The sequence below is a fragment of the Crinia signifera genome, chromosome 3 (assembly GCF_055691185.1).
Source record: "Crinia signifera chromosome 3, ASM5569118v1, whole genome shotgun sequence".
NCBI classification, from domain to species: Eukaryota; Metazoa; Chordata; class Amphibia; order Anura; family Myobatrachidae; genus Crinia; species Crinia signifera.
In genome coordinates, this window is record NC_139219.1 from 24,077,127 (window position 1) to 24,101,347 (window position 24,221).

At 47.3% G+C, this 24,221-nt stretch overlaps 1 long non-coding RNA gene across 1 annotated transcript in view; it reads left to right on the forward strand.

Moving 5' to 3' along the window:
- The window catches only part of LOC146062454 (uncharacterized), a 52,565-nt gene that overhangs the window by 23,992 nt on the left and 4,352 nt on the right, over positions 1-24,221 (forward strand). The gene's annotated exons all lie outside the window — the stretch shown is intronic.

The window sequence follows — 24,221 nt, forward strand, 5'->3', positions numbered from 1 at the left end:
ATATCTACCCCTCCAGCTTGTCCATATCTACCCCCATATGGTGCACTATCCATGTTTGTCCATCTATGACACCTTCCATCCCCATCTGTTCAGCCATGCTCCTCCTGTGTATGCCCCCTCCCTTCTGTCCATGTGTGCCCCCTCCCGTCAATCTATGCCCAGATCCATCCATCCATCGGTCCATCTATGCCCCCATCTATGTCCATATGGTGCTGTCTGTCCATATGTTCATAAATGTTGCCAACGTCCTTCTATGCCCCCATGTAGTGCCCTGTCCATCCGCCTGTTTGCCCATGCCCCTGTGTGTCTATCCATGCCCCTCTTCCATCTGTCCATCTATGCCCAATTCCATCCATGCCCATCTGTCCAGCTATGCTCCTCCTGTGTATGCCCCCTCCCTTTTGTCCATGTGTGCCCCCTCACATCCATCTATACCCAGTCGCATCCATCCATCTGTCCATCTATGCCCCCATATGGTGCTGTCCGTCCATCTGTTCATCAATGCCGAAAATGAAAATCTATGCTCCCATGTGGTGCACTGTCCTTCCATCGGCCTGTCTATGCCCCTCTACCATCTGTCCGTCTATGACCAGTTCCATCCATCCATCTGTCCATCTATGCCACCATGTGGTGCCCTGTGCATCCATCTGTCCGCCCATGCCCCTTTGTGTCTGTCCATGCCCCTCTTCCATCTGTCCATCTATGCCCCATTCCATCCATCTGTCCATCTATGCCACCATGTGGTGCCCTGTGCATCCATCTGTCTGCCCATGCCCCTTTGTGTCTGTCCATGCCCCTCTTCCATCTGTCCATCTATGCCCCATTCCATCCATCCGTCTGTTCATCTATGCCACCATGTGGTGCCCTGTGCGTCCGTCTGTCTGCCCATGCCCCTTTGTGTCTGTCCATGCCCCTCTTCCATTCCATCCATCCGTCTGTTCCTCTATGCCACCATGCGGTGCCCTGTGCGTCCGTCTGTCTGCCCATGCCCCTTTGTGTCTGTCCATGCCCCTATTCCATTCCATCCATCCGTCTGTTCATCTATGTCCCATATGGTGCTCTGTCTGTCCATCAATGTCGCCAATGTAGTCTAGGCCTCTAATGTAGTGCCCTGTCCATCGATCTGTCTGCCTATGCGCCTGTCTCCGCCCATACCACTCATCCATCTGTCTATCTATGCCTCCATGCCGGTCCTGTGGTGTGGTCAAGTAGTGTCTCTCCTGCTCGCTCACTATTCTGTTTCCATTTCCACGTGAACCTACAATGCAGAGCCCGGCTGGTGCATGCCAGCAGGAAAATGGGTATTTTGGGCCTGTAGCAGCAAGATAGTGGAGTATATGACTATGAAATGATAACTCTGAAAGCTATCTGCTGTCTTGCTCCCTGCTGCGGTGTAACACGATGTTGCCGGCTCCAGCACCCATGTGTCTGTAAGGCGAACGTCTGTGCATGGTTGCGAGCCTTGAAATTAACTACGAAGATCCATCTGTCAAAGAGACGGCTCAGAATATTTATCGCCATCATCGTAGCGAGAAATGTTCATATATGGCACCTTGAGGCCCAAATTAAATGTCAGATATAATTTGTGTTGTTGGAGAGCAGCGGGGCATCAGGGGCCGCGGTGTCATAATTATATTTCTAAGGCTCTTTTTCAAAGTGTCTGCGCTCGCTAATGAGCGTGCCCAGCTTTGTGCTGTGGAATCCACGGCCCGGCCTGCTAATCCTTACAGACTGTTGACACCCATGAAGCGCTGAATGAGGGGAATAAGTAATCTGATTCATTGTGACCTTGGCTGATTGAAGTGTTTCCAGCAGAGAATAGTAGATTGCAAGCTCTTTGTGTCACAGGATAGAGTTAAGTGTAACACAGAGATACATATTTTAGGATCCATGTTGACTTAACCCCTTTGCTGCCGAGACCAAGTGGAACTCATCCTGCGCCTATACTTTGTGGCTGTGGAGGATGAGTCGTAAAAAAACAAAAACAAAGACCTTCAGAAGTAAAAAAAACAAAAACAAAGACCTTCTCTCAACTCTAAAAGCTGAATTGGTTCTAGAAATTAGGGACTATCGGCAGCAATGATAATGTATATTAAGGTTTTTAAATATTACTCTATTTATGCAACGTAAAGAAAATGACAGGGGCTCAGCAATCGTATAAATAAATGTCCAGACGAAAGGATGACCGTACGTTTTTTGTAGTGGCTGTTCTTCATATTATCCCCTCCTGAATTCCTCCTTATTGGATAATGAAAAAAGAAAAAGAGATGTATCCAATGATGACACAACATCTGCATAATATTTAACATATTGTAAGTAAACACGTGCACAGGTCATATACCAGCCAGCTACATATGGAAAATATAAAGTATGTATAGGGAGTGAGATATACCGTATATACTCGAGTATAAGTCGACCCGAATATAAGCCAAGGCACCTAATTTTACAACAAAAAAATGGGAAAACCTATTGACTCAAGTGGGACCCTCACTCGAGTATAAGCCGATGGGGGCTTTTTCAGCATAAAAAGTGTTCTAAAAAAGTAGGCTTATACTCGAGTATATATGGTATACTATGGACAACAAGAGGCAAACTGCTCCTTGCAGCGCAGATTATGATAAAAATAAACCTTCAGTACAGGTGACTGCTCCTACAAAATAATATCCATCTTCCATACTCTGCAGGAGACTCCTCCCACAAGAGTATATCCATCTACCATACTCTGCAGGAGACTCCTCCCACAAGAGATTTTCCATCCACCATACTCTGCAGGAGACTCCTCCCACTAGGTAATATCCATCTACTATACTTTGTAGGAGACTCCTCCCACAAGATAATATCATCTACTAGTCCAGGCCTGGCCAACCTGTGGCTCTCCAGATGTTGTCAAACTAAAGATCCCATCATGCCTTGCCACAGTTTTGCTACAAGGGAGTGTTAAACCTGTGGCAAGGCATGCTGGGATTTGTAGTTTCACAACATCTGGAGAGCCACAGGTTGGCCTGTCCTGTACTATACTCTGCAGGAGACTCCTCCCACAAGATAATAGCCATCTACTATACTCTGCAGGAGACTCCTCCCACAACATAATAGCCATCTACCATACTCTGCAGGAGACTCCTTCCACTAGGTAATATCTATCTACCATACAGGAACGGAGGAAAAATGTAGACCATGTGAAAGTGCCACGGAACCGTCATGGCATCCAACACCCAACCGGTTGGATCCCTGGTCTTGGAACAAGATTTCGGAACCTGACAATTGTTCCTGGATGCCATTAGATCCACTTCCGGGAGCCCCCAGTGACTCACAATCTCCTTGAATACCTCCAGATGTAATGACCATTCCCCCTCCAGCATGTCCTCTCTGCTGAGGAAATCCGCCTCTACATTCCGAATCCCTGGAATGAACACAGCCGACAGGACAGGAATGTTGATTTCTGCCCAGATGAAAATCTGCGATACTTCCTGATTTGCCATCCTGCTGCGAGTCCCGCCCTGATGATTAAGGTAAGCCACTGCCGTGGCGTTGTCTGACTGCACTCTGATCGGGATGCCCTTCAGACAATCCTCCGCCTGTTGGAGAGTCTTTCAAACTACTCAAAGTTCCAATATATTTATTGGAAGTCTGGATTCCTGTTTGGACCACAGGCCCTGCAACCGAAGGTGACTGGCATTGGTCGTTATTACCACCCAGTCCTAAGAGCGGAGTGACCACTCCAGCTGCAACGTCTCTATGTCCGTCCACCAGACTAAGGATTCCCTTGTCTCCTGAGAGAGAATTAATTGTTCTTGTTTCATGGTTTTCACATTCCCTGACCAACAGGAAAGGATGTTCCATTGAAAGGTTCTGGAATGAAACCTGGCAAACTGAAGCATCTGGAAAGTGACCCCCGACTCTGAGAGCAGAATGGGGAGCCTCCACCCCGTCATGCAGAGGATTTTTCCTCTCCTTTTGACACCTGCTTCTTACCAAAGGCCCCAGACCTGGATTTGGAGGCTTTTCCTTTACCTGCTGGGAATCTACCTCTTCCTGCCTGTCCTTTGCTGGATGCTCCCCCTCGAAAGGAAGAGCAAAAAGCAGGTTTAAACACTCCAAACTTTGAGCCAGAAGCTTTTGCTGTGGTAGAAAGAAACGTACTCTTTCCCCCTGTGGCTTGCTTTATGATAGACTCCAGTTCAGAACCAAAAAGCAGCTCCCCTTTAAATGCCAAAGTCTCAAGGGCTTTCTTTGATTCGCTGTCTGCATCCCAGACCTTAAGCTAGAGGGCTCGCCTTGCAGACACAGAAGTGGCGGATACCTTTGACGCCATCTTAGCGCCTTCTCCCCCAGCCTCAGTGATGTACTCTGCTGCACATCTGAGTTTGTCTGCTAGGATAAAAGCCTCGGAATCAGGCCGCAGCTGATCTTCCAAAGCCTCAGCCCAGGTAATCATAGCTTTAGCTACCCAAGCTGAGGCAATAATGGGGCAGAGAGTATATCCCACTCCTTCAAAAACTGCTTTAAGACATCCTTCCACTTTTTTGTCTACCGGGTCCTTAAAGGCTGCACCACCCTGGAATGGCAATGCTGTAGCTTTTGACAATCTAGCCACAGGAGCGTCTACCAACGGGACTTTCTCCCACAATTTCACATGCTCCTCGGGCATGGGGTACATATTTGCAAACCTCTTGAACATAGTCACTTTTTTATCAGGAACTTTCCAAGTTTCCCCTAACAAGGAGATCATACCTTCATCCGAAGGAAATGTCACAGAATCTCGACGCATTCTTTTGAATACACAATGAGCCGTTACCTTGTCCTCCTCAGACAAGTCCGATGCCTGTTTAACGGGCAGGATTAAATCCTCAATGCCCGGGACAGAAGCATCAGCCTCTTCCCTTTGGTCCCAAATTAAGTAATCTGCACACACACCATCATCATCAGAATCTAAGGATAACAGAGGAGGTTTAGCTGAAGGCCGCCTGGAGGAAGGACTCTCAGGAGGTTTTGCAAACTTTTCCATAAGAGAATTCATCTTATGGATCTCTTGTGCAGTGTCCTGTATGAACTGCAATAACATGGGGTCCCCTTGTGAAGGAGCAATGGATCCCATAGAAGTCTGAGAGGAGGAACTAGGGCCAGGAGACTTTATTAAGTTATCCTTCTGCCTATTAAGAGCCTCAGCCAAGGCATTCATAGACATCCCCAACGCAGCAGCCCATGCAGGTTCTTGTTGCTCAGACCTTTGGGCTTGTGCATCACTGGGCACAGTATCCCAAGCAGGACAAAGGTCCCCTTGATCCATCTGTTCACACGTTAATTTTACCCCGCAAAATATGCAGCCCAATAACATGCCCCGCCCCCCCTTCCCCCCAGCAGCAGCATCATCACACGTGTCAGTCATTTTTAACAGTGTAACAGGGTAATGTGGGCTAGGTGACATGAGGGAGATTGCTAGACTAATGAGGGAGAGAGGGAGATTGCTGCTATTTCAGGGAGACTCCTGAAGAATGCAGGATGGGAGGTAACTATGTTGTACAGTAACAGTGTTATGTGGGCTAGGTGACAAGGGAGATTACTGGACTAATGAGGGAGAGAGGGAGATTGCTGCTATGTCAGGGAGTCTCCTGCAGAATGCAGGAGGGGAGGTAACTATGGTATAACAGTGTAATGTGGGCTAGGTGACATGAGGGAGATTGCTAGACTAATGAGGGAGAGAGGGAGATTGCTGCTATGTTAGGGAGTCTCCTGCAGAATGCATGAGGGGAGGTAACTATGGTATAACAGTGTAATGTGGGCTAGGTGACATGAGGGAGATTGCTAGACTAATGAGGGAGATTGTTGGTATTTCAGGGAGTCTCCTGCAGAATGCAGGAGGGTAGGCAGCTATAATGTAACAGTGTAATGTGGGCTAGGTGACATGAGGGAGATTGCTAGACTAATGAGGGAGATTGCTGATATTTCATGGAGTCTCCTGCAGAATGCAGGAGGGTAGGCAGCTATGCCTCTCTGACAGTTTTCAAACACAGTCTGTGACATGGCAGGTTGGAGCGGATTGACTGGCTGTTTATCACTCTCCATTTTATCACTTTTGAAGCTTAGTGCATCTGGCCCTGAGTGCCTTAGATGCCGGCCGCCGCCCATCACATCGTTTCTGGTGTCTGTCATTGTGGCTGATAACACTGTGCGTCCCCTTACACCAGTACCAGCACCCTGGTTCTCTATAAGCCCAGGGGGTGTATGGGTACTATGGAAGTAATGACGTACTCACTACTTTATTACACACAAATATAGGCAGATAAAACAAATTCCAGTCCATAAAATAAGATTGCACTGCTAGCTGCATGCAGTTATTTCCATTTTCCTGCATGTATCTATCTTAAGGCTTTGTAGCTTCTGGATGAATAAGCCTTTTGTGCATATCAATAGAGGGAACAAAGTATAATGCGCCATCTAAAGGCATTAAGCGGTAATTACAACGCAGTGGCACACCGTCCTAATAGAATAATTTTTATCTTAGTTTCTGCATAAAGGTTTTGCTGTCAAGTGAGTGGATATTTTCCTGTGCTCATAATTTGCCCTTTTCATAGTGAAAAAGGTCAGAAAGATAAGGCTGACAATTTTATTACTATTATTATTGTTATTATTATTATTACATGTAGCTGAATAGGAAAAGGAAAGCCAACAGTTCCCTGCGGATTTATATCTGTATGATGGTGCCAGGACAGTCATGATTTTTTGTGAGTGCTCCAACCATAGTCGGCTGTGTGCCGCGTTGGGGGGACAGGGGGGGAGTAATGCCAGATTTAGCATTTGGGGGGCCCGGGGCACTTTAGACACTTGTCCTTACTGGCCGCAAATTGCATGGGAAAATATTACACTGTCAAAAAACAGAGTAAAGGCAGCATAAACTTGGTCAATAGGTAACTTCTGGGGAAGATACATACATACATACATACATACCACATGAAAAGCCTGTGTTTGTCCCTCTGCACCTTACTCTGTAGGACTGTAGGAGACCTCACAGTCCCAGTGCTGCCTTTGATTAAAAACCCTCCCATGACTAGGCTTCTGCTGTCCTCCATGGGCATGAGAAGCATGTAATGAGCTCCACCAATCAGGGGTAAATTTGTTCCCCTTAGTTGCAGACCTGGGCCAGGTAAATCCCCCAACAAGACCCTGGTAAGAAACACCTGCCCTACCTCTCTGTCAGTCCCCCTGCTTACAGACAGTCAACTGTAAATCATTCCAATAATGTGTAAATATGTAGGCAAATATAAACAGAATCATCCTGGGGGGGGGGGGGGGGGGGCATATATACAATCTGAAGGTCAGAATAATTCGTTTTTTATATTTTTTGGCTAATAAAATGCAAGAAGAAAACAAAGTATAAAAAGTTTGAGTATCAGGCTGTACAAATATGGCGCAGTCAGCTCAAATGTGCCACCATCTCGGTCGATATAGGATAACGCTTAAATGGCACTGATTTCAGAGCACCCTAAAGTTAATTTGAGAGAATTGGTGCAAAGACATACCTCCCAACATGACCCATTCCAGGAGGGACAACATGCTCTGCTCCTGGACTTCCTTGCCAGTGGCAGTTGCAGAGGTGGGACTGCACCATTGTCCAAAGTTCAGATAGGGGAGCCACACAGTCCCGGACTGTGGTGTTTGGGTGGCAGTTGGTGGGGCTCCAGCAACAGAACGTCTTGTCCCTCCTGGAATGGGTCATGTTGGGAGGTATGCAATGGTGTAATAGTAATACAGTAGGTTGCAGCTTTGGTTTTAGCCACTACAATACTACGCCACTAGTTTCTGTTAAGCGCCGCTAGATCAGTGAAACCAAAACCGCATTAATCTATTGCACCTACACAGTTACAGCGTCTGACATTACACTTGATATGCGAGCGACAGTATTTTCACGATGGGTATAAAATATATTACAGGACATTTATGAGTGTAAAGCTGAGGGAGCGGTTTATAGGCACAATAATACTTAGAGAAACTGCTAAACGCTGCGCACAATATTTGCAGTGCTGCTATGACAATTTCACACGGAACGTAGGAGAATTTGTTTAATCAAGTCTGAAAAGTTTAACATGTGATTAAATGTGGAGTCTTATTGGACATGAAGCTGTCTCGCAGTGTGTTCCTACCCGGGGTCTCCGGAGAGGAACTGCAGACAGGAGGCTGAAAATAAAAGGAATATTAAACAACACATTCTGTTAGATGCAGAAGAATGTTTAATGGTCTATGACAAGGGCCTCAATTCCGTCTGTGTGCTGCATTTGACAGGTAATCGGGCATAACCCGTACACGAAGATTTGTGTCACTATGGGGCATTTTTTGTTGCTTGATTGGTTTTGAATGGTATTATACTTTATCATTCCTCCCAATTGTCCCAATTTTTCGAGGATGGTCCCGCATCCCGCCCGGGGCCAGCAGTTTCACTGGTTTCATCAGCATAGGCCACACCCCCTAACTGTGGGTGCACGCTCGTGTTTCTCTTCAACTCATACTTGCCTACTTTTAAATTCTCCTCTCCGGGCTTCTCCCGGTGAGGAGACTGTCAGCATCATGTGTGGGGGCGGGGGCCTGATGTAGACGTCATCAAGCCCCGCCCCCAGCACTGGAATTCCCCCCCATTTGCGGGGCCTCACGGAGGGATGGGGCTAAACTGTGCTATTTTGCATATTTAGCCCTGCCCCTCCCGTGTTACATCTGCCCCACCTGCAGTGCGCATGGTTTTGCCCATTTTCCAAACAAATTTGTACTGAGCTCAGATCTGAATAAGGGCACTATGGGGGTTATTCTGTTTGGTACGGTGGGACCGTATACGGTCGGATCAGGCTTTTTTTTTCATCTGTGCATGCGTATCTTTCGTAATGAGCATGTGCGGCGTCCTCACACCCCTCATGGACGGGTCTCTCCATGCGAAAAAAAACCTGTCCGCAAGAGCACGGTCATTGAGGGCGGCATGTGGGCGTTTTTATGGGTGCGGCCGGAATAATGAGGAAAACTGGGCGTAAACATGGGCGTACATGGGGGTGTGCACACAAAATGTACGGTGCCACAACCGCCTCGATCAACGAACGCAACGTGCATTTTGGCCCAAAAACAGGCAGACGCCAAAGAGTGCTCCTGACCACCCCTAGAGATACCGCATGAGAGCGGATGCCTGGGTCTGCTAATTACCGCTGATTACTAGTCAAACACATACACCTGAATGTAATAAGCAATGCTGCAGTCTATTAAGTGAAAACCATGATTTCACTACCTGCAAGCCACACACAGCCCTCAAACACATTGGAAGCTTATCTTTCTACACTTCTCTACATGTAAAGGTTGGTTTCATTTTAGGTAATATTCATCTTAATACCTGGTTATATATGTCCAGGTAGTTATTTTATAACCATCTACACCCATTCACAAAGTGTTTTTTTCTACTTTAAATAGCAGAACACTCAATTCACAGGAGTCGACATGTGTCAACTTTTTCACTGTAACACAAACATACCAGTTTTTTATTATGAAAAGAGCAACAATGATGTTTTTGGACTCAATTTCTACTTGCAATGGTGGAGCAATGTCCTAAGGCCATGGCCACTATTTTGCACACAATCTGTATTTTTTTTCCCCAAGAACATACATTATGCACTTTCATATCTGCTATGAACTTTATGTAGTACACTCTGTATTTAAGATGCCACCAAGCACATTATTGCAATCACATATCTCTAACAAAGGATCCCAACATCTGCCTATCACACTCTAAAGTCTTATTTTGAACAATATTAGAACATGTTTGCATGTGGCGTACGTTCAGATATACAGAAGGTGTCGGTGGAAAAACGGATGAGATCAGTCCGTGCACTTTGCCGTATGCTCTGATGTACGCCAGGTATCGGTGGCTAAGAGGGAGATCTGTCCGTGCACGGTGGCGTACGCTCAAGTGGACGGCACTCCCCATTATCGGTGTCTGTGACCGTCCGTGTGCGGCTGGAAAACGCACAGTGTGACGGACCGTACGCACGTTTCACCGTACCAACCAGAATAACCCCCTATGTGTGATGAGTACTTAATTACTTTCCAGCCTCTCCCGGATAGTGGTGGTACCAGTCTCGGACATTGTCAAGCTCTACCCAACTCAGGATGGGGTGGAGCTAAAATTGTGATTTAGCCCCTCCCCATGGGCACGCGAATGCTGTGATTTTCCTCTCCTTCCTTCGTGCTTTATTAGCCTGTAGGCAGGATGCCAGAGATCCGCCTGCTCTTCCAGGATTGCAGGGGGTTACCAAAAAAAATTCAGGAACCTCCCTATGAGAGTAAATATCTCGGGAATTATTAACAACTGTACTGTAACTGGCAAACTATCTGGTTTTTAGGTTCTGTTTCCTAAATGGTTAACCCTGGGAAGATCCCAACCTGTGCACTAGCGATTTCCTTCCAGGGATGAATCTGTGGCCCACTGAGTACATAACACTGACAGGCTGAAAAATGACATTGACTTTGAAGCCAGAGCACAAATGTAAATGTCAATATTCTGCGCCGTTGACCTTAGTCACTTTGTCTCGCTGGGCCTCGAGCAGAAAAATCGTAGGTTGTAAGCATGTCAGGACAGGCCGTGTTACAGTACGTTCCCAGGTACAAGGCCGCTCACAGCACTTTATATTACATTTGTGATGTTTCGCTAGAGAAAAATCATCTGTAGTATAAAGTCATTAACTCCTGTTCTGCCTGAAGACGGAACTAAGGCTGCATTGGAAAGATGTGGCGTTATATACACTGTAGGGCATGTAGGGACGTGTGTACACATGATGCGCTTGTGTGACGCCTTTAATGGGGCAAGAGTTAATGGTTGCCATGGTCTAGTGTTGCATTGACTCCCTTCTTTTGTTACCTAGAACAGAGCAGTGGCAGTTTTCAACTATGGGCTGCAGGACTGCAGCCCCCCACGTAAAATCCGCCACTGTCTCTGCCTAAAGTGAAGCCAGATGCAGTCTGTGAGACTGTTCTGGCTTCAATGTGACTGGCAGTGACTTCCTACTGGAAGTCCAACCTGCCAGTCACTCAAGGCAGTCCCATTGGGAGGTTTTCCCTCCCTCCGGGATGCCTCTTTGTGCGCAAATGCGCGGCAGCCCCAAAACGGGTTCTGCGCATGCGCCGGACCCCGGAACCTGATTAAGCCTCCTGGGGCTGCTGCAAAGGCAGATCATGGAGGCTTGGGCCAGTGCATGCACAGTATGTATGAAGTTACTTACCATGCGCTGGCCCTGTGCAGGGGACCGGCGTCCGGAACGTGCGGGTAACGTGGCGGCAGCGGAGGGGGGGCCCGCATTGCAGCAGCCCCCCTCCTTCAAAAGGGTAAGAGCTGCCAGTGGAACAGAGTCACTTTAATTTAGTCATATAACAGTTTCTTTACATTTATAGCGATTGCCACAATACATTGAAGTACCAGGCATCGTACAGTTTAGAAGTATGCGTAGGCCCTTATTCTGGTTCACTCGCAAAGGCAAATTCCTTCTCAAATAGACAAAACCATGTCCACTGCAAGGGCGGGGGGGGGGGGCAGATGCAACTTGTTCAGAGAGAGTTAGATTTGTGTGAATTATTTTGTTTCTGTGCAGAGAAAATACTGACTGCTTTATTTTTACACTGCAATCTAGATCTCACTTTGAAGTAAGATCCCACCCAAATCTAATTCTCTCTGCACATGTTACATCTGGCCCACCTGCAGTGCACATGGTTTTGTCCATTTGAGAAGGAATTTGCCTTTGCGAGTTAACCAGAATAAGGGTCTTATTCCTTATGGTGGGGGGATTATTAGATAGACAGGTGGAAATTTACTAAACTGTCCAAATACGGCCGATCCCTATACGAATTGGTATGAATGGGATCGGCCCTGAAAATATGAATGAAGAATACAACAAATTAACAAAGCTTTCGTATTCTTCGCATTCCTATTTTCTGATGTCGTAGCCATTCGTATTCATATTCATTCAGGGCGCCCCTGTAAGCCGCTGCTGATTGGCTGGGGGACAACCAATACCCCAGTTCAGGGGAGGAGCAGTAAAATGTAAACAAACAGTTACGGCTTTTCCTGAAAGATGTGTCGGAGAGGTGCGTTCTGCAAATGTCTCCTAGCAACAAGCAGCAGCAGCAGCAGCAGTATCATCCCTGAAGGTTGATCGTCCTTCGGAAAGTATAATTTTCTTCCACAGGTACCCGATGGGATTCTAATGGAGAAGAGGACAGGCCTACACTAGAATCCATAGGTAAGTATTGTCTGAATGAATGCCTTCTTTTTTCACTATTTGTTCTGTTGTAGAACTACAAGTACCAGCGGGCCCTTTAATGCCCCACACGCTGGGACTTGTGGTTCTCCAAGTCCTTGCATGCAGGGCAGGCTTGCTAGGACTTGAGGTTCCACAACAAAACACAATATTTTACATAAAACATCAGCCCTGGGGCACTGAGGACAGCTCCGTGCTTCAGGCTGAGCATGTTTATCCTGGAGGGGGGGACCCCATTTATTGGGGGTGTCCCCACTTCTCCAGGGTCCCTGCCTGGGCTGACCAGTCAGGGGATTTAATGCTTTGTCCCAGGAAAAAGTTTCCCCGGCTGTGGGATTACCCTGCTGCCTGTTTGTGCCTGGTGCTGGTTGTCAAAATACGGGGACCCATATTCATTTTTGGGAACCAGGACTGACCCTTGAGCCTGGTGATGGTTTTAGAAATCTTGGGGACACACATATGTAAGGCTGCTCAGAGTAACCTTACATATGTGCGCACCTTCCACATCTTTCGATGGTTGGCGACACTAGAATTTCTGGTGCCCTGGGCAAGGCAGTAATTTGGTGCCCCAAAAAAAAAAAAAAAAATAAAATAATAAGAACTAAAAAATAATGAAGCCAATAAAAAATGTAAAAAAAATTATAAACAATAAAGTAATAATATTTGGATATCGCATGGACAAAATTTAATATTAAAAAGCACACGGTTATTCTGGGTCACGCTCACCCTATCTATCCCTATCTTCTGTTATGGATTCTGATGTGGGTAGTAGATATCAGACGCTGTGTGATCCGATTATCCAGTATCCTCTCCTTGCTTCTTGGATGCTGTTCAGAAAGACCCACTGACGGACTTCTCTCCCCAGCCGCTCCCGTAGCTGCCGCCAGGACCGGACAGGGACCAAAAATCGGCCCTGGCATTTTGAGCACACGGGCCCACCTGCTGCGTGTCAAAAAGGGGTGTGGCCTAATGGAAAGGAGGCGTGGTATCACAAAGGGGCGTGTATTATACATTATACTACACACCGTAATTCCCATTAAACATTATTGCGCACACACCGTAATGCCCATTACACATTATACCAAAAACCGTACTGCCCATCATACGTTATACCAAACACCGTAATGCCCATTACATGTAATACCACATGCCGTAATGCCTATTACATTTTATGCCACTTAAGTTCAGCTTACCTACATGCTCATTGCTACGGGTTTCCTGCTCGATACCAGGTGTTTCATGCTCGATGCCAGAGGTTGCATGCACTTAGCCTGCGCTGTGTTCTGTGCGGGTGGCTCCTTTGCAATTTCATGGGCGATGGCAGGCCGTGCAAGGTGGGTGGCGATGGCCTGGGCTGGCCTACTGGTGCTGGACCCCCGGCTTGGAGAAGTGACGTTGAACACCAAATAATAAATTACAGTCTACTTTTGACAGACTGTTCCAACTTTTTCATTCTTCCCATAGCTGCTGCTGGCTGCCTTGCTCTCCACGGCCTGGGCCATTCAGCTGGGGCCTGGGCGCTGCCCAGGGCACACTGGTGCAGTGCGGGCAGCGGAAGGACTAAGTGAGTGTCACATGGAATGGTGGCGTAAACTAGACCTATTTCTCCCCCTGCAAAAAAAGTGCCCCCCCAACTGGGAAGTACTGTGTGTTGTAGGATGTACTTGGGGGCTTGCAGTGACAGACAGATTAGTGATGGCAAGGTCAAGGCTTATAGGGAGGAAGCCGAGCTGAGCGGGTGACTGTATTGCCGCACTCAGTATGTGAGAGACCCGCAGCTATCGCTGTGTCTCTCACCAAACTTGGTCCAGACTTCACATCATGCTGCGGCGCTGAAGCGCGTGACGCGGCGGCGTGTGTGTGACGAGACATACAAACAGTGAGTCACGTGGGGAGTGTTATCAATGGGAAATAGGTTGGCCCGGACGCGGGTAGTTGGAAGCTTAAGCTGCCAATCATTGGAAGTGCTGCAAATGTCTGGGGGCACGCCTATGGTCATGTCTGACATCACACGGTGGGTGGCGCGGCGTACAGTAATTGAAGCCCAGGACTCAAGGAAGTGGGTTCAGCACACAAAATCAGCCCACAAGGCCATCGGCCCTTCTGGCATTTGCCAGAAGGGCCAGATGGCCAGTCCGGCCCTGGCTGCCACCATAGTTGAACGCAGCCGCTCAGCAGATGTTGTTCGCTGGCTCCTGGCGGGGCAGGATGGTTTTCAAAAGACCTGCTGTCGGACTTGTCTTCCAGTCACCTGTTTTCTCAGAGCCACTACAGTGGACCTGTGTATTTTCCAGATTGCAGCTCGCCAGGCACCATCAGTGTTCCGCCATTGATACCTCCATGTCATTTTTGTTCCACCATCGATTGCAAGCTCCATCGGTGTTCCGCCATCGATATTTCCATGCCATCAGTGTTCCATCATCGATCCCAAGCTCCATCGGTGTTACACCATCGATACTCAGCAACATAGGTTCACCATCGATTCCACATCAACTCCTCATCAGTTCCAGCTGAGTCTCCTACTAGCTTCGAGCTAGTCTCCTGTGTCATCCAGTCAACATCGGTTCACCATCAATTCCATATCAATTCCTCATCGGTTCCAACCGACCTCCTGAGTCTCCTAGCTAGTCTCCTGCTCCATCGGTTTTCTACCATCGATACTCACCTCCATCGATGTTCTATCATCATTCCTGAATCAATTCCATTGGTATTTACAGTAAGATATTCTCCAGTTTATTGTGCTTCACATTTAATACCTGCAATAAGAACTGCATCAGTTTACACTGCACCCATTGCCTCTGACCATAGACGTATATACATCTCATACCGTGCTAATGGCTGTGTGATATTTATTAAGTAACTGCATTTATACAAGTTACCCATTGCAAGTCTTTTCACCGCTGTTACCATCCTGCGTGTTTAATAGAGACTTTTTATTATACACACCCGCTTCCTGCATTCTCGTCACGCCCCTGGGCAATCCTACCAATTACCATATTCTGGTTCATGCTTCCCAGTTCCCAGAGTCTTCTATTGAGTCAACCACTACGCTCATTCCCAGAGTCCTCTATTGAGTCAACCCCTACACTCGTTCCCAGAGTCCACTATTGAGTCAACCCCTACACTCGTTCCCAGAGTCCTCTATTGAGTCAACCCCTACACTCGTTCCCAGAGTCCTCTATTGAGTCAACCCCTACGCTCGTTCCCAGAGTCCACTATTGAGTCAACCCCTACACTCGTTCCCAGAGTCCACTATTGAGTCAACCCCTACACTCGTTCCCAGAGTCCTCTATTGAGTCAACCCCTACACTCGTTCCCAGAGTCCTCTATTGAGTCAACCCCTACGCTCGTTCCCAGAGTCCTATGTTGAGTCAACCAAGCCTCGGGGGTGACACATGGCCTCCATTGTGGGCAGGAGTGTAGAAATACGTGCAGGCCTCTGACAGTGATGGTTAGACAGGCCAGTATGCAGCCATGTAAATACATGCCTCAGTGATAGTGATATCACTTGCAGGGCCCCAGGAAGTAGTGAGCAACCGATGATGTTGCCATGGCTACAAGGGCACCATAACCGCCCCAGTAGCCCCACTCTCTGGCATGTGGGTTGTCTAGAATGGCACTGTGCAGCTCGGACTGGCCCTCAGCAACATGGCATTAAAAGGCACCCAACTACTTGGCATATCTGACCGAGTGCCTCGTTAATGTGATATCTCACACCCTAGGGCCAAGGAATGGTAAGGACCCCAGATGGTCGTGATGTGGACAGGGCAATATTAACATATTGAGGCCCGGGGGAAAGCAAAGCACCATTGCCCCTACCTGCCCAAGAGAATTTTATTTAAAAAAAATTAACTTATTCATCTCTCACCATGATTCCATACAGTGAATGGGCCAGATACACTTAAGGTCCCCATACACGCTGCGATAAGCAGCGTGCAATGTGACGGGTTATCGGCAGGTTGCATCACATCGGATCGCACACGTGTGTTTTGCAAGCGATTTGCGTGCAATGAGATCCGCGGGCAGTACAAAAAGTATGTGCTGCACATACTTTTTGTACTGTGGGATGCGATGCCCGCGGGAGTGTGCATCGCATCGCAACGCACTGCAGGCTTCTCATCGCAACGTGTATGGGGGCCTTAAGCTTCAAAAGTGATAAAATGGAGAGTGATAAACAGCCAGCCAATCAGCTCCTACCTGCTTTCTCCTCACAGGCTGTGTTTGAAAAATGCCAGGTAGGAGCTGATTGGCTAACTGTTTATCACTCTCCATTTTATCGCTATTGAAGCTGCAGCTATCCACCAATCAGCAAGCTGTCTGCCATTTTGTTTTGTTACATTCTGGGAGACAGGAAGCATTTGCTGCCCCAGCGCTCTGATTGGTTGTAATTCACGATCAGAGTTGCCAGGCCGCATTTTCTACTTGATACCTTCTGGCCCAGCCCACCCTTGCTCGGAATCATCGGACCATGGACAGCTGCCCAGTATGCCTATATTTTAATATTGCCTTAGGTGTGGAAGTACCCTTATATGGCCCTTGTCAGTTGTTCCTAGGGCATTGGTCATTTGTCTATTGGTTCCGCCCACAAAATGTCTGGCTCCACTATGTACTGTGGGTGTGGTACAGGGGTCCTACAGTCGGGATCCCGACAGTCATTAGGCCAACGTCAGGATCCTGACTGTCCGGACTCAGACAGCATGCTGAGTGCAACTAAGCCCCTTGCGGGTTCGCTACACGAGCCACGCTCCGGGCACGGTGGCTCGCTACGCTTGCCACCTATTCTATTCTCCCTCTATGGGGGTCGTGGACCCCCACAAGGGAAAATAGCAGGTGGCCGTCGGGAACCCAGCTGTCAGTGTTTTGACAGTCGGGATCCCGACGTCGGGTAAATGCCTATTGGGATTCCGACTGTCGGGATCCCATCCGGCACCCATGTACTGTTTATGGGTTCACTGTAAAGACCAAAACATCTGTTATTTGTCTTTTAAAATAGCTAAGCCGACTATAAACTCTGAAAAACTCTTTTTAAATGTATTTAAATCTTACATATTTGTATTTTTGTGGCTTTTATCTAGAATAATCACAGGTAGTAACATATATTATTAATCCATCATAAGTGTGTCCATTAGTGAGTCATTTCATCTTCAGGAAGTCTATAAAGAGACTCGTTTCTGCACCCCGATGCCTAATTTCCAGCAAGCCTGTATTTTATCTTATTTATTGCCATCAAAGACCTGTCTGACAAACCATTATTCTTCATGACTATTTTCACTTTTTTATGAGTGTTGATATTTACCTTGGTTCATTAAACTCAATGATTTTCACCATCTTCAATAACATTTTACAGCGTACAACTAGTTAGCAATAAATCATGCATGGGTTGGAAATGCAGAAAATCTTTTGGGAGAATCAATATATAATTTGTGTGTGCGACGCTGTCTTTGTTGTGTAGCTAAGTGTTAGGTGATTTCACACTAAGTGGATTTTTTTTCCATTTCTTTTTTTTGTATCTGCTCAATAAGGCTATATGGATTGAGCATGCAAATTATTTTCTTAAAAGGGTTTATTTTCTAAAACATGCATGTGGCTTATTTTATAGAAAATCACCAAAATAATTGCAATTAAGTTTTCTGCTAAAATTTAGAAGTTCCATACAGAGGTCTGACCCAGTGTGCGCTTTTCATCTGTCTATCTATCTTATATAGAGAGAGAGAGAGATAACTACTCCTCACCTCTATGACATGAAGTACTGCAAGAGGCCAATTGACACGCCAAATTACTCCTTAAAAGAAAGTGAAAGCGATGTTTGCACGGACAATGATATGAATCACACTTGCTGGATATGGAGGGAGCTGTGAAGACAGAGGGCGGGATGTATTAATGTACATCGCCGCCCTTCGCCTGCCAGCCACCGCGATGCTACTGCGTATGTACTAATATATGCGGCTAGCATCGGGTTGCGGTGACGGAGACCCCTGCAATACCTGTAATGTGGTGTGCAGGGGTCTCCGTCACATCCCGGTGGCTGTCAGTGTTCCCCTGTGTCACCTCCTCCCCCTGCAGCCGGATGTCCTCCCGGCTGTGACACCTGCTGGGGGAGGAGGAGATCGATGGAGGACGAGAGGGAGGGGCGGGCGGCGATAGAAGCCCATAGGCTGCCAGGCAGAGACGGGGCGGACGGTTAATGGTACATAGGAAAATGCGGTAAAACCCCCGTTTTACCACATTTTCCCTTTAGTACATCCCGCCCAGAGGGTGGTATGTTGTATCACAAATATGCGGTAAAAACCCCATTATCTTGGTTTGCAGGAAAACCCACATGCCGGGTTACCACTGCCGGGGGGGGGGGAGATATGGCCAGCATCAATGACCTTCTCCTCCCTAGCCCAATACTTCCACTTCGGGGTGCAGGTAGAAGGAGAGTCCAGCAGCAGCAGCCGGGGCACAGCAGGAGGGGGAGAGCCGCCGGTGACCTGCTCCCCCAGCCGGCTGCTTTGCAACGGGCACCTCTTATCGCAGGAGCTGCCCTTTGCAAAACTAATCGCATGCAATTAGTGCCGGATGCGGTAGCCGGCGGATGGGGATGGTAAGAGGCGGCGGATCTAAGAGCATCACGCCCAGTGATTGGAGGTCGGAGCAGATAGGGATTGGGGGTGAAGTGCAGAATTTGTTGGCTAAAAACTGTCACATATCAAAGTGAAAGTAAAAACTGTCACAGCTGAAATTGAAAGCACATTGCAGAAGCAGTAAGTTTGATGGGCTTTTTACTAGTAGTAAGTATAAAGGTGCATACACACTGTAAAGATGCTCCCCAAGCGATGTCCTTAATACCGTGTGAACAATATACATACTGAATGATATTGTAAATGACATCAGTGATGACATTGTGTTCCCACTCCTTACATGTTGTCATGCACAAGTGGGCAGCACGGTTGAACCAGCAGGGGGTGTGGCCTCATCAATGGTAGGCGGTGCATGGCATAGAGGCATCATGATCTAATATTTAATGCCCAGATTACCAGTATTTAAGTCATGGGCAGGGTTACAATACTGCGATCTAGCATGATTCGTGTCAATGGCCTCCTCGTGCCGCCCACTTTCAAGAGCACCTACGGATGGTTGTGGGAGGCTGAGAGGGAAAGAGGGTTACAGGAGACTTGCCTACCCCTGCAGGGGGGAAAGGAGTGCTACTCGATTTTCGGGAACCTCCCAGCCACTCTGTAGGAGTAGACAAGTCTGAGATAAATAGATCGATAGATAGATAGACACACAGATACTGTTTTAGAAAAATAGATCAGGGTTGCCTACCCTCTGTCACGCTCTTAGAAGCACCAGCTGGAGAGTAACGGAGGCTGGGTGCTTTAACGTATGGTGGTTGCATCCACGACAGAAGGCAGTGAAACAAGGAGGATAAAATATAATGAATTTAATGAAGATATTGCAGACAGTGATAATGATGATAAAACGGTATATGGCAAGTATGCAAATATAAAGTCAATTGTCCAGTAAGTTATTATAATAGATGATGACGCTTGGTCCAGGAGTAGTACTTAAGGGTTGCAGAAGGAATTGAGGATTGGATGACTTGAAGAACGAATGAAGATTGTATTGCAGATTGGAAGATTGGATGAAGGTTGGAAGATTGGGTGATGTGGATGATGATTTGAAGATTGGATGATTGGTTGCGGATTGGAGGATTGGATGAGGATTTGAAGATTGGATGATTGGTTGCAGATTGGAGGATTGGATGATTGGATGAGGATTTGAAGATAATAAATGAAGATAACTGGGAGAAGAGGAATCCTTGCAGTTTATGGTCGTGGCTGCTGCCAGAGGTAATCTTTGGAAGTGACCGAGTATAGCAAAGTGAGACCCCTTTGAGGATCTGACCTCGCTGTCCACATAGGCGGTAAGCAGAGTCCGGTGGTACTTGATGCAGTAAACGGCCAGCAGGATCTTCTCCAGGGGAAGCTCAGGATTGTAGTGGGTACTACAGAGCCAGGTGAGAGCGGAAGCTCAGGATTGTAGTGAGTACTACAGAGCCAGGTAGGCGCAATGATGCTACGGGATCGACATCATTGTACTGACTGCTGGACTAGCCTGAGCAGCCAGTACTTACCAGGTGAGCTGTGCTGGGATTGGTCAGGCAATCAGAGAGGGAGGCGGAGCCATGCAGGAGAGGCTGGGAAGCCCTGATTGTATGCAGCTGCACAAGCACCGGGCTTTACACAGACACAGACCAGGCACAAACACACATGGCGATATGCTACTCATGTCCTGCATGGAGCTGGAGCACAATACACCAGTGTCACCACGCGATGACAACATGGCCACATGTACCCCAGTGGAGCCAGAGACATAGCAGAGGTGAGCGCCATGGTTTCTAGTGCACCTAGAGGGTGGGCACAGTACAGGGATCTTGGGCAAACTCCATGGTGGATGTGACACCCTCCTGGAATGGTCCCATAAAGGGGGGAGGAAAGCCTCCTGGCAAGCTAGCAGTCTCCTGCGACCCCTAACCCCCCCCCCCCCCCCCCCTCGGCGTGGGGTCTGTGGGACCAAATTACGTGAATCGTTTCATTGTAGCCCCGCCCACAACAGTGTAATGCCTGAAATACCGGCATTGCACTGCAGAGGCTTGGCCACGATGACACAATCTCGATGACCATGCCCCCAAATACGATGTCCCTTTTGTGGCTCTGCCCCATCCCACCGAAAGTAGTCAAGCCTGCGATAGATTAGATTAGATGGTACTTGTGGAGTATCACGGCTCCCACGACCTGCATCGTATGCAGATCGTACGCTAAAAATCGCATCGCATATGGCATACGATGCCATTCGATGTTTTACCGATTTTTGACTATTTTTGCTCAAAAATCGTATGCCATCGCATAACATCGTATGCCATATGTAGTGGCATACGATGTCATACGATGCGATACGATGTTTTACCGATTTTTGAGCAAAAATGGTCAAAAATCGGTAAAACATCGAATGGCATCGTATGCCATATGTAGTGGCATACGATGTCATACGGTGCGATACGATGTTTTACCGATTTTTGAGCAATTTAGCTCAAAAATCGTATGCGATCGCATCGGATGCCATACGATGGCATGCGATGCGATGGCACCCGATTTTGGACTGAAATGCATCAGAATGCATTGAAATGTGTATTAAAGTAGTGAAATGCCACCAAATGCCATTTTTCATAGTGCACCACCCCACTATCAACGTCAACCCGAATCGTGGCGAGCGGCGGCGGTACGCGTCCTACGACCTTTTCATACCCCCACTATCCACGTCGGCGTGCAGTTGAGAATAGAATAGTGTGGCGAGCGCAGCGTGCCCCGCGAGGGGACGCGGATACCTTCACAGCTATACGCGTCTCCTCGCGGGCTTTACAGGTATCCGCGTCCCCTCGCGGGGCTCGCTGCGCTCGCCACGCTTCGGGCTCGGTGGCTTGCTGCGCTCGCCACACTATTCTATTCTCAACTCCACGCCGACGTGGATAGTGGGGGTATGAAAAGGTCGTAGGACGCGTACCGCCGCCGCTCGCCACGCTTCGGGTTGACGTTGATAGTGGGGGTGGTGCACTATGAAAAATGGCATTTGGGGGCATTTCACTACTTTAATACACATTTCAATGCATTCTGATGCATTTCAGTGCAAAATCGGGTGCCATCGCATCGCATGCCATCGTATGGCATCCGATGCGATCGCATACGATTTTTGAGCTAAAATGCTCAAAAATCGGTAAAACATCGTATCGCATCGATGGCATATGATGCCATTCGATGTTTTACCGATTTTTCACCATTTTTGCTCAAAAATCGGTAAAACATCGTATCGCATCGTATGACATCGTATGCCAGTACATATGGCATACGATGTTATGCGATGTTTTACCGATTTTTTACCATTTTGGCTCAAAAATCGGTAAAACATCGTATCGCATCGTATGACATCGTATGCCACTACATATGGCATACGATGCCATGCGATGGCATACGATTTTTGAGCAAAAATGCGACCCCTAACCCCCCCCCTCGGTAAAACATCGCATCGTATGCCATCGTATGCCACTACATATGGCATACGATGCCATACGATGGGAGCCGTGATACTCCACAAGTACCGATTAGATAGATAGATAGATAGATAGATAGATAGATAGATAGATAGATAGATAGATAGATAGATAGATAGATAGGATTATCCTACAGTCACACTTGCATTTCTGTTCTGACAGTTGTAAATAATTTAAGTTCCCGTTTCCGTGACTTTTATCAGAATAACGCACTTAGAATATTTTTTGGATACTGGCTTTGGTTTGGTTCTGTTGAACCTATTCCCTGCGGAATCTATATTCATCCAAAAACACTTTTTGAAGACATGATATATTTTTTTTTCATCTCTGGTATTTTACTGCAAACGCTATCGATCTGCAGATGTAACGCCCTTAGTTAGACCTAAATTATTTATTTGTAAAATTAAATATTCCCATTGATCTTGTATAGCATTGTCTATGGACGGCAGCCTCAAATAACCTCTGATGTCCAGTTCTCTGTTATACAAATATTTGTTTTTTGTATTATGAACCTTCCCCGTCTCCACCATCCGGGGCCCTCTCCCTGTAGCATCTTTTATGTTGCAAAAATCACTATCACAGGATGGTATAAAGAGAAAGGTGTCTCTGTTCTGTGTACAGAATACAAATGAATCTGCTCTCATCTAGCGGCTATTCCCAGCAAATAGTGTGCCCGCGGCTAGTTGCAGCACGCCACGTATAGCAGTTGCCATTATGCGTTCACACGTGGCACCATGATGAGTTTGGGCACATCTTTGCATCAGATATACAACCAATCAGCTTCTAGCTGTCATTTTTCAAACACAGCCAGTAACATGACAGGAGCTGATTGGTTAGTAATATCTCTCTCCACTTTATCTTTCTCCAAGTTTTTCTAAATCTGCCCCACAGTTTTTTGCATATAAATTACACCTAAGCAGGTGATAGGGTAATATACAGGGGCCAAACTTGTCTACCCTCCCAGAAGCTGCAGGAGGCTCCTGGTTTTTGTGGCAGCCCCCTACAGCACCCGAAGGGGGATACGGTCACTAAGTCTACAGCATGATGGTTGACAAACATTAGGTCGACACCATTAGGTCGACATTCATTTAGGTCGACATGCAGTCTGCTCCTTCTCACCTCACTGATGCTGGGGTAGACTTGGAGAGCTCTAAGTACTTTGCCAGGGAAGGAGCGGCAGCTTGTAGAGCACCTGGATCTCACACACTGAGCCGGAGCTGGTACTGTGTATGTATGAGTCCAGCAGAGCCATGGGGCAGATTGCTGTGAGATCAGTACAAATAGCTGGATGCCCCTGGTAGACACAAGCAAGTGTGCTGTGTACATTTCTGCCCTTTATATTTTGTTGTAAACTTGAAAATTTAAATCCCTTCCGCCCTTTGATATTTGACGACAGGCGCACAGTGCATGGATAGTACATTGTTGTGTTGTTATACTGGTATCTTCTGGGAGATGCTCTTTAGGATGTGTATTGTACTGGTCCTGTAAGGTATGGTGTAGCTTCAGACGCGGCAATAAATAGATCTGACATTTCACAGTATATATCCGCCGCTGCAGAACCCCTAACATCTGCTGTCTCAGAAGTTTTAGAAAAAAGTCTTAGCATGACTTGTGCGCTCATAGTCCCTGTACACGGTGACAGAGCGGTGACATCATCCAGAAATTCTGTATCCACCTAAGTCAGAAGCTGCATAGGTGAGTGTGCAGGACGGACCTCTGTCTGTCTGTGGGACAAACCGCTGGCGGTGATGCAGGGCAGGCAGGAGTGAGTTTGGGCATCTGGGCTGGATGCATTAATGCAAAAATGCTGGGGTTTTTACAGCATTTTTAAATGCACTTAAAACCCGATCACTGGG